The sequence below is a fragment of the Leopardus geoffroyi genome, chromosome C1 (genome assembly GCF_018350155.1).
Source record: "Leopardus geoffroyi isolate Oge1 chromosome C1, O.geoffroyi_Oge1_pat1.0, whole genome shotgun sequence".
NCBI lineage: Eukaryota > Metazoa > Chordata > Mammalia > Carnivora > Felidae > Leopardus > Leopardus geoffroyi.
In genome coordinates, this window is record NC_059328.1 from 44,940,730 (window position 1) to 44,950,079 (window position 9,350).

Sequence of the window (9,350 nt, forward strand, 5' to 3'; positions counted from 1 at the left end):
TCACCCAGGGCACCGCCATTCTGAGGGCCTGAGAGGCACATCTGACAATGGAGCATTCAGGAAGGCCTTCCCGGATGGGGTAGGAAGCCTGTTTTATGCCCTGTTAATTACTGCAACAATTTATAAAATTCATGACAAACATAAAGCCCTTACAGAGATTGTATTTCAAATGGCATATACCTATAACAGAATTCTCTTTGTTTGTAATTCCTGGATTTATGAGCTGTTGCACAACAAAATGGGACCGCCCCTTGTCCCCGTGGGGGGCACTGGCTGAGCACCTCAAATATGCCATGGAGACAGAAACCTACTCAGGCATGGATGGGGACACTGCAGTCCCAGCTTGTGAGCTTAAGAGGAGTGGAGTTTGGGTTGGGGCAGGGAGGTTTTCTCTTGGTGGTTCCAAGCTGGAAGGGACCTCAGGCACGAGCTAGTCCAACCGTGTGTCTTTGCAGGAATCTTCCTTATAGCTTCTCTATCTCGTTTGCATGCTTCAGTGACAGGGAGCTCCTTACCTGACAAAGCAGCCCAAATGATTGCCCTTTGTCTCTAGTCTTGTCCCTTGTCCTCCCCAACTTTCCCTTGGCCACAAGAGTGGTTTTTCTAGAACCCAGATGGCATCTTGCTGCACTCCTGCTTAAAATGACTCAGTGGCTTCCCTTTGCCTTCTGGGTAAGTACAAGGTCCTTAACAAGGCCTGGGAGTTGCTGTGTGAGGTAGGCCCTGCAGTGGCCCCCTGGCCGTTCTTCTCTCAGTAATGCCAAAAGGCTCTCAGCCGAATGGCCTTTGTGTTAAAATCTCCCAGTAAGACTCACATGACAGAAGGGTCAAGGGCTTCATTTTAGGGGCAGCAAATAAGAGTGTGTCTGTGGAGCTGGCAGATGGTGACTTCCTCACAGCCAGCAGGGGGGATGGGGTGACTGAGCTCTCCAGAAGGAAGAGAGAATGTTGGCGGCTCCAGGGAAGAGAGGGAAGCAGGGTCCCAGTGGAAGAGGATGGAATCTGAGGAGCTTCAGAGCTCTGAGAGCACGAGAGACACCTGCAGTTCCTTTTGTTTCCTTTTGTTTGTTTATTTATCTTGAGAGAGAGAGAGAGAGAGAGAGAGAGAGAATCCCAAGCAGGCTTCATGCTGTCAGCACAGCACCTGACGCAGGGCTCGATCTCATGAACCGTGAGATCACGACCTGAGCAGAAGTCCAGAGTCGGACGCTGAACCCACTGAGCCACGCAGGCCTGCAGCGCTCTTAGGAGAATCTGAGCCAGGAGCCAGGCTCCTCTGCCCTCTCCTAGAGGCGGGGGTGGGGGGTGGGGGGGTTGGGGAGGGAAGGCACCTGAGCTCAGCTCAGCTCTCCGTTCTCTGTACACCAGCTCTGACATTCAGTGAGTCTCCAGCTTCAGGGAAACCTGTATATTTATGCAGAGGCGCTGACTTTATGAGTCTTGGACAGGGAGTTGCTTTCATTTTCTCCTTGGTGTCAGAATATGTGTCCTCTGTGAGATGTGCAGGAGACGTTCCGACTGGCATCCTCGGAAGCAGAAGACTGTTGATTGAGCAATTAAAATGTCGAGCGGCGGGGCGCCTGGGTGGCGCAGTCGGTTAAGCGTCCGACTTCAGCCAGGTCACGATCTCGCGGTCCATGAGTTCGAGCCCCGCATCGGGCTCTGGGCTGATGGCTCAGAGCCTGGAGCCTGTTTCCGATTCTGTGTCTCCCTCTCTCTCTGCCCCTCCCCCGTTCATGCTCTGTCTCTCTCTGTCCCAAAAAATAAATAAACGTTGAAAAAAAAAATTAAAAAAAAAAAATGTCGAGTGGCTGGGTGTTCTGGCTTCCCAGAGTGCCCAGTTGAACGTTTGTATGTTAATTTCTTGGAAGGAAAGAATTGTTTTCTATGAAGATCTACCGAGTTCAGGTGTTCTACTCACTAGTTGTGGGACCATAAGCAAGATATTTCCTCTCTCTGGCTCTTGGCTGTAGTTTCTGAAAAATGAAGTCATTGCTAGGAAGAACCCTTTGAGATGTTCAAGTCCTCAGGAAGCTGAGATTTGTTTCCGTAGTTTCCTCATCTAGGAAATGGAGTTGACACGAATCCTACCGTTTAGAGTTGCTCTGCATAGAATCGAAATAATCTATGTTATTATACACGTTGCAAGAATGACTCATTCTTGCATTTTCCAGAAGACCACATTGTAAGGAGAAGCCCCAGGAAGAAAAGTAGCAATCTGTTGGAACTGAGGTGTGGGAAAGAGGGAGTTAGGATGTTTTTGGCTACAAGTAACAGAAGACTAACTCAAATGGCTTAAATACTAAGAAAATTTGTCATTGTGTACTTTAGGATGTTTGCATTACGGGAGTTCTGGTGTCGGTAAGTTCAGTTGCTTCATGACATTATTGAAGACCCCGAAAAGGAGTCTCAGCAGCCTGAGTGGCGTCTCTTGTATTTCACTGTCTTTTCCCCTAAGCACATAGTCATCAGACACCTGATCACAAAGGGTATGAAGCAAGAAGGAAGTGGGGACTGGCTGTCAGCCTCTGCCCCAGGGGGACACGAATACATACCACAAAACCAGACTCCCAGGGAGGGAGTCACCAATTGCTTCAGAAGTAGTTCAGTCTTTAGAAATAGATACTCCCCGGTGGAAACACGGACGGGGAGAGACATAGCGTCTCTAGAACCAACTACCTGGGGTTCAAGTTTGGCTGCACGCTGACCAGACACGGTGGCTTAGGCAGATATTTGATGGCTCTGTGTTAAGCCGGTCAGGGAAATGCAAATCAAAACCATAACGAGATGCCACTAAATACCCACCCACAAAAATGGCTACAATTATAGAGACTTTAATCCTAGGCGTTGGAATAATGGAAACTCTCTTACATGGCTGGTGAAAGTGTAAATTGATATATGCCCTACGACTGATCAAGCAATTCTGTTCCTAGTTATATCTCCAACAGAAACAAGTGGTTATGTCCATCAAAAGACATTTATAAGAACGTTCATAGCGGCATGATTCATAATAGTGCAAAGTGGAACCCACCCAAATGTCCATCAACCGGAGAATGGAGAAATATATCAAAGCGTGGGCACGGCCAGGTGCTGCCCAGATCCCTCCTCAAGGTGGGGCTTGCCCCAGCTGTTGGGACAGCTGCCAGCAGCCAACCTTCAGGCTCTCTGGCCCTTCCAGATCTGCCTGGGGCGCAGACGGCCGCTTTGCCACAGCCGCACAGCACAGGCTGTTTTAGCTTCCAGGCTCCTCGTGGGGTTGGCTGGGGTGGTCCTTGGGTCTGCACCAAACTCTGAATATCTCCCCGCTCCCCGTCCTGCTTCTTGTCTCTCCTGTCTGCAGCTGTCAACCCAAGGGCACTTCTCAGTAGCCATTCTGCCTACGAATCTGCCTCCGAGTTGGCTTCCCAGAGAGCAAGCCTGCCGTGCACAGGTGTGGTCAAACAGGACCAAACAGAGCAGCAATAAAAGGGAAAAAAGCTATGATACCGGCAGCATGGGAGAATGTTGGGGAAGGAAAGCCAGGTATGAACGAGTATACACTGTCCGAGTCCATTTCAATGAAGCTGGAAACCAGCGCGACAGATTCATGGTGAAAACAGGCCAGAATAACAGTGACCTTGGTATCAAGGAGCCTTGTGTGGAACTGGAAATAGTCTATACCTTGATTCAGAGATATATACCTATGCACGTTGACACACAGGCATGGGTATATGCATATGTGTTCATATTGAATATTCATTGAACTGCACACTTTGATTTGCATGCCTTACTGCATTGTTACGCTTTAGTAAAAATGGTAAAATAAAAATTAAAACAATAGGGGCGCCTGGGTGGCGCAGTCGGTTAAGCGTCCGACTTCAGCCAGGCCACGATCTCGCGGTCCGTGAGTTCGAGCCCCGCGTCGGGCTCTGGGCTGATGGCTCGGAGCCTGGAGCCTGCTTCTGATTCTGTGTCTCCCTCTCTCTCTGCCCCTCCCCCGTTCATGCTCTGTCTCTCTCTGTCCCAAAAATAAATAAACGTTGAAAAAAAAAAATTAAAAAAAAAAATTAAAACAATAAAAAAAAGTCAGACTGTATTGTAATTGCCTAGCTCCCTGGACAGCCTATGGTTTCCTGAAGGCGGTGGCTGTGCCTACCCCTTAGTGGGTGTTCGATAAATATTTTTTTTTTTAACGTTTATTTATTTTTGAGACAGAAAGAGACAGAGCATGAATGGGGGAGGGGCAGAGAGAGAGGGAGACACAGAATTCAAAACAGGCTCCAGGCTCTGAGCTGTCAGCACAGAGCCCGACGCGGGGCTCGAACTCACGGACCGCGAGATCATGACCTGAGCCGAAGTCGGCCGCTTAACCGACTGAGCCACCCAGGTGCCCCGATAAACATTTTTTTGAATGAATCAATGAGTATCAACCATTGATTCATTGGATGGACTTGGGCGAGTCTCTTCACTCTGTGAACTTCATTTTATGAAGAAGGAAACCAACGCAGAGGGCAAAACTTGACTCACAGGTGTGGTATGCAAATCGGATGAGATAACTGGTGGAAACGTGATGTACAAACCAGAAACCATTGTGTAAGCATTAGTGCGCAGGTTCTGAAGTCGAACTGCCAGAGGTGGAAAATCAGCTCCACCAGCCATCAACTGTGTGCTCCTGGGAAAGTTACTTAACACCTTTGTGCCTCAGTTTCTTATCTGTAAAAAATGGGATCATAAAAGTACATACCTTGTTGAGTGGCTGTGATAACTGAGACAACCTGAGTCCCCTAGAATTGTGGCTGACTGCTCAGTAAGTTGTCGATAAATGCCGGCTAGTATTAGCATGGAAAAAACTTTCCCCAGGATGGTATCTTTCAGGTAGAGAATCCTTCAACCTTTCCCTTCCCCACTAGGCTTTCTTCCCCTTATTTCTTCTCTGGAGCTCACTAGGATCCTGGGATCCAGTCATTTATAACCTTATGGACATGACTTTTCCCCCAAGAGCAACTGTCTACTGCAGGACCCCAGTAGACAGCCCCACACTCCTGAATTGTGGATGTCTGCGTGTCATTTTTTCCTCCAAGAAAAAATGACTAGGGCAGTCTGGGAAAGAGGGGCTGGAAATGGTGAGAGGGCAGGATGGGGCTCAGCCGTTGGAACATTCTCTGGTGAGGCCACGAGGGCAGAACATGATCCCACAGTAGGATTTTCCTCCCTCCCAGGCTGGACTTGGAAGTGGCCAAAGACGGAGTCTGATTCCACCCAAACCCAACAGCAGCAGTGATGGTGTGACGGGGCAGGAGCTGCGGGCTCTCTCAATAGTTTGCGTGCCACCTGAACTTGTCACTTTGCCTCTGGATTTCTGCAAAACCAAGGATAGGGACTAGCTAATCCCTAAGGGCTCATTCAACTCTGAGCTTTGGGATTCTAAGAAGCGGAGTTTGGTACAGCGGACTTAGATGAAATGAAGTTTAAAGCCGGCTCTGTCATTTTGGCAGCCCTGTGTTCTGGGGCAGGCGATGTCACCTCTTGGTCCCTTTGGGTTTTATCTGTGACAGGGGTGTAATAGAGGTTTGCTGTAAATAGTAGCTCAATAAGTAATAGTCCCCATGATGGCTAATTCTTCTGTCAACTTGACTGGGCTGTGGGATGCCTAGATGCTTAGTCAAACATTACTGAGCTTGTGAGGGGGTTTTGAATGAGATCGGCATTTGGATTTGTGGATTTAGTAAAGCAGATTGCTCTCCCTAATGAGAGGCTCATCCAATCAGTTGAAGGCCTGAATAGAGCAAAGAAACAGTAAGAGGGCGTTCTTCCTGCCTGACTACTTTTGGGCTGGGACCTTGATTTTTCCTGTCTTCACGCTGGGCCTAACACACCCACTCACCCTGGGGCTTGAACCTCCAAGTTCCAACTGGATCTATACCACCAGCTCTCCTGGTTCTTAGGCCTGTGGACTCAGACTAGAACTAGAGCATTGGTAGGGGCGCCTGGGTGGCTCAGTCGGTTAAGTGTCCGATTTCGGCTCGGGTCGTAATCTCACGGTTCATGGGTTCGAGCCCCACGTCGGGCTCTGTGCTGACAGCTCAGAGCCTGGAGTCTGCTTTAGATTCTGTGTCTCCCTCCCTCTCTCCCTGCCCCTCCCCCCGCTTGTGATCTGTCTCCCAAATAAATAAACATTAAAAATAATAATAATAATTAAAAAAAAGAACTAGACCGTTGGCTCTCCTGGGTCTCCAGCTTGCTGACTGAAAATCTGAGGACTTTCCAGCCTCCATAATTGCACGAGCCAATTCTGTGTAATAAATCACATCTCCCGCATTGGTTCTGTTTCTCTGGAGAACCCTAATACAGTCCCCTTCCCGTCTGGTTTGTCGTTTTTTTAGGAAAATCTTCGTATTTTTCCTCCATGTACCCTGTAGCTCTTACTTTCTGCTCCTGAATAAGTCGGTGCCTATTTACAGGGAGCAAAAAGTCAGCAGCAATAGAATATGCTCCCTCTGTTTAGTTTTTATTATTTCAAGTGCTTCTATAATTATCATTTAAATTTTTTTTAATGGTTATTTATTTTTGAGACAGAGAGAGACAGAGCATGAACAGGGGAGGGTCAGAGGGAGGGAGACACAGAATCCGAAGCAGGCTCCAGGCTCCCAGCTATCAGCACAGAGCCCCGATGCGGGGCTCGAACTCACGGACCGTGAGATCATGACCTGGGCCGAAGTCGGACGCTTAACCGACTGAGCCACCCAGGCCCCCCTATAGTTATCATTTAATCCTATTATTTAATCCTAGACCCAACAACCCAGGGAGATAAATAAAGCAGAAACTGTTCCTTTTAATTTTATTTTAGCAGCATTATTAAGGTATAATTGACATAAAATAATCCATACTCATCAAGTGTCCAATTTGATGAGTTCTGAGATATGTACAAACCTGTGAAACCATCAGCACAGTCAATGTAAAGAACATACCCATCACCCCCTAAAATTTCCACATGCTTCACTGTATTCCATTCCCATCCCGTCCCGTCCCCAGATCAGCACTGCTGATGGCCGTTACTTTCTTGTAATTGCTGAGAGAACTGAGGACCAGAAGCTGACACGTCTTGCCTATGTCAGGACTCTTCCCTGGTCCAGTCTCCTGACGCTCAGCTCAGGATTCATTCTAGGAGACCGTCTTCAATCATCCCCAGGAGAAAGGGGGAAGAAATCACTTATTGAGCACCTACCATGTGTTAAGTCCCAGGCTAGGTGCTTTACATATATCACTGTGGAAATACAGTAGCCTGAGTCTTCCTTTGGTTTCGGATGCCTCCTCTCTGATGACTGTTCACCCCCACCCCTGGGTTCTGACTCAGCCCATGTATCCAAATGTGAGCTCGGATACATCTTTCCCTGGGTGTCTAATAGGCATCTCAGATGGAATTTGCCTAAACATAGCTTTGTTTATGACTTACCTTCCCCTCTCTCCAGCCCCCAATCGGTTGTCCCTGAGTCTTCTACTCAAGTGCTCAAGGCAACAATACTGAGTTAACTTCAATTCTTTCCTTCCCCTCACTTAGGACAGCTAATCCATTGCCAGGTTCCATTACCTGTATCTTCAAAAGAATCCCAATCTGGCCTCTATTTTCCATGCCCATTCCACTGTCTGGTCCAAGCTACCATCGTGTCCTAGTTGGCGTCCCTGCTTTCACTCTTGCCCTGGCCTCTATGACCCTTTCTGTGCATATCAGCCCATGATCTTAAATCACATCATGACACTCCCTTTCCTAAAACTCCTCAATTGCTTTCCAATACATTTGGAACAATCCCGCATTCTTACTCAGCCTCATGGAGTTCTCTGTAATCTGTCACTTTTGTGAACTGGTATTGTGACGCCCCCACCCCCACCCTGGACACACACACGAGCTCCAGTCTATATGACCTTCCTTCTGCTACTTGAACATACCAAACTTATCACTGCCTTAAGTTTTCTGCCTAGAAAACTGGTCTCCTCATCTTCCCAGAGATAATTTCTATTCTTTCCTCAGGTTTTAGTCAAGGAAAAGAAAGGGTGGTCCTGACCATCGGAAATTATGTTGTTATTTGTTCGATGACCTGTCCATTCCTTCTTGAGAGTGAGAGTAGGAAGCTTGTCTGTTTTATTTACTGATGTATTCACCAATACAGCCCTAACACCTATAAAAATACTCAGCATATGCTAGGTACTCAATAACTATTGGTCCACTGAATGATCAAACAATAGGCCTCTTAATCATATATAGTAATGGTTAACCATCTTTCCAGCCAAATGCTTCTCTATCACTACATAAAAATCCAATAACTCTTCCTAATTCTTTCCCACCTCAATGTTTTACTTGGCCACGTGCTCGCCACAGTGATGAAACCCTTAAATGTTGGAGCTTCATCTTCTTCCTACTCCCTTGTGGAACCTGCCCCCGGCCCCCCTCATACCCTTACCTCCTGGGTTTTGCTGAGTAAATTCCGAACTTTTGTTCTATTATCCCATATTTTCTTACAATACGCCTCTTCGGTTTCAATAATCCTCGCTTAACTCGTATTACAATTCCCAGCCAAGCATTCATCTTCCTTTTAGATTTAACCATAAAATACCACAAGATTTACTGCCCACCGCTCTTTCTTGTGCTTGTCATCTTTTCTACCTGGAGACTTTTGTTTTAATTTAATTATCATGTGTTTAGAATTCTTCCCCAAGTGATTTCCTCAGCTAAGGGCATGGGTACATGCTCTTTTAATTCTTTAGTAACTGAACATTTCTTTCAATGTCAAGATCCAGCACCAACGCCACCACCCCAGTATATAGGGTGGTAGTTCATGATGTTCTCGGGCAAGCGGGTATGACAGGGGATAGTGAAGGGCCGCGCCCTCACGGAGCTTACATCGTTTTCTCTGGCCTCTGTATTAGTGGAATCGAATAGTTTACGCTGTGGGAATCAATATTCTCCAAATCTCAAAGGCTTAACAGAAGAAAAGTCTCCCTTTTGCTTTGTGGCTGGGTCAGGAGACTTACTGGGAAGGTTGTCCCGCATGTGAGAGCTCCACGTTTCACTTCTGTATCAATGTAAGCTTCCTGGATCAGAGCAGCAAGGGGAGAGAGTGCCGGGAAGTCTCACGACCCTGACATGCCTCTGCCCAGAAGTGACACACACATTTTCATTGCCCAAAGAACGTCATATGTCCATGACAAACTACAAAGGGGCAGAGTAATGCCAAGCCCCCGTGTGCCCCGAAGGCAGAGAACTGGAAATATTTGTGAGTTCCACTAGTATCTAACAGCTTTCACTGAGAATATAGTAAAATGTGGGATGCTTTCATTATATTTTTTTCTCTCAGTGATCTAAAAATTATGATTCA

General features: G+C 47.2%; 1 long non-coding RNA gene across 1 annotated transcript; it reads right to left on the reverse strand.

The window, feature by feature from the left end:
• Positions 1-1,803: 1,803 nt before the first annotated feature.
• On the reverse strand, positions 1,804-9,137 carry LOC123597952. Its single transcript, XR_006712320.1, has 3 exons — positions 9,007-9,137; positions 4,507-4,692; positions 1,804-2,105 (listed from the first exon to the last, which is right to left on the reverse strand). It is a non-coding gene; the product is annotated as an uncharacterized LOC123597952 (long non-coding RNA).
• Between the last annotated feature and the right edge of the window lie 213 nt (positions 9,138-9,350).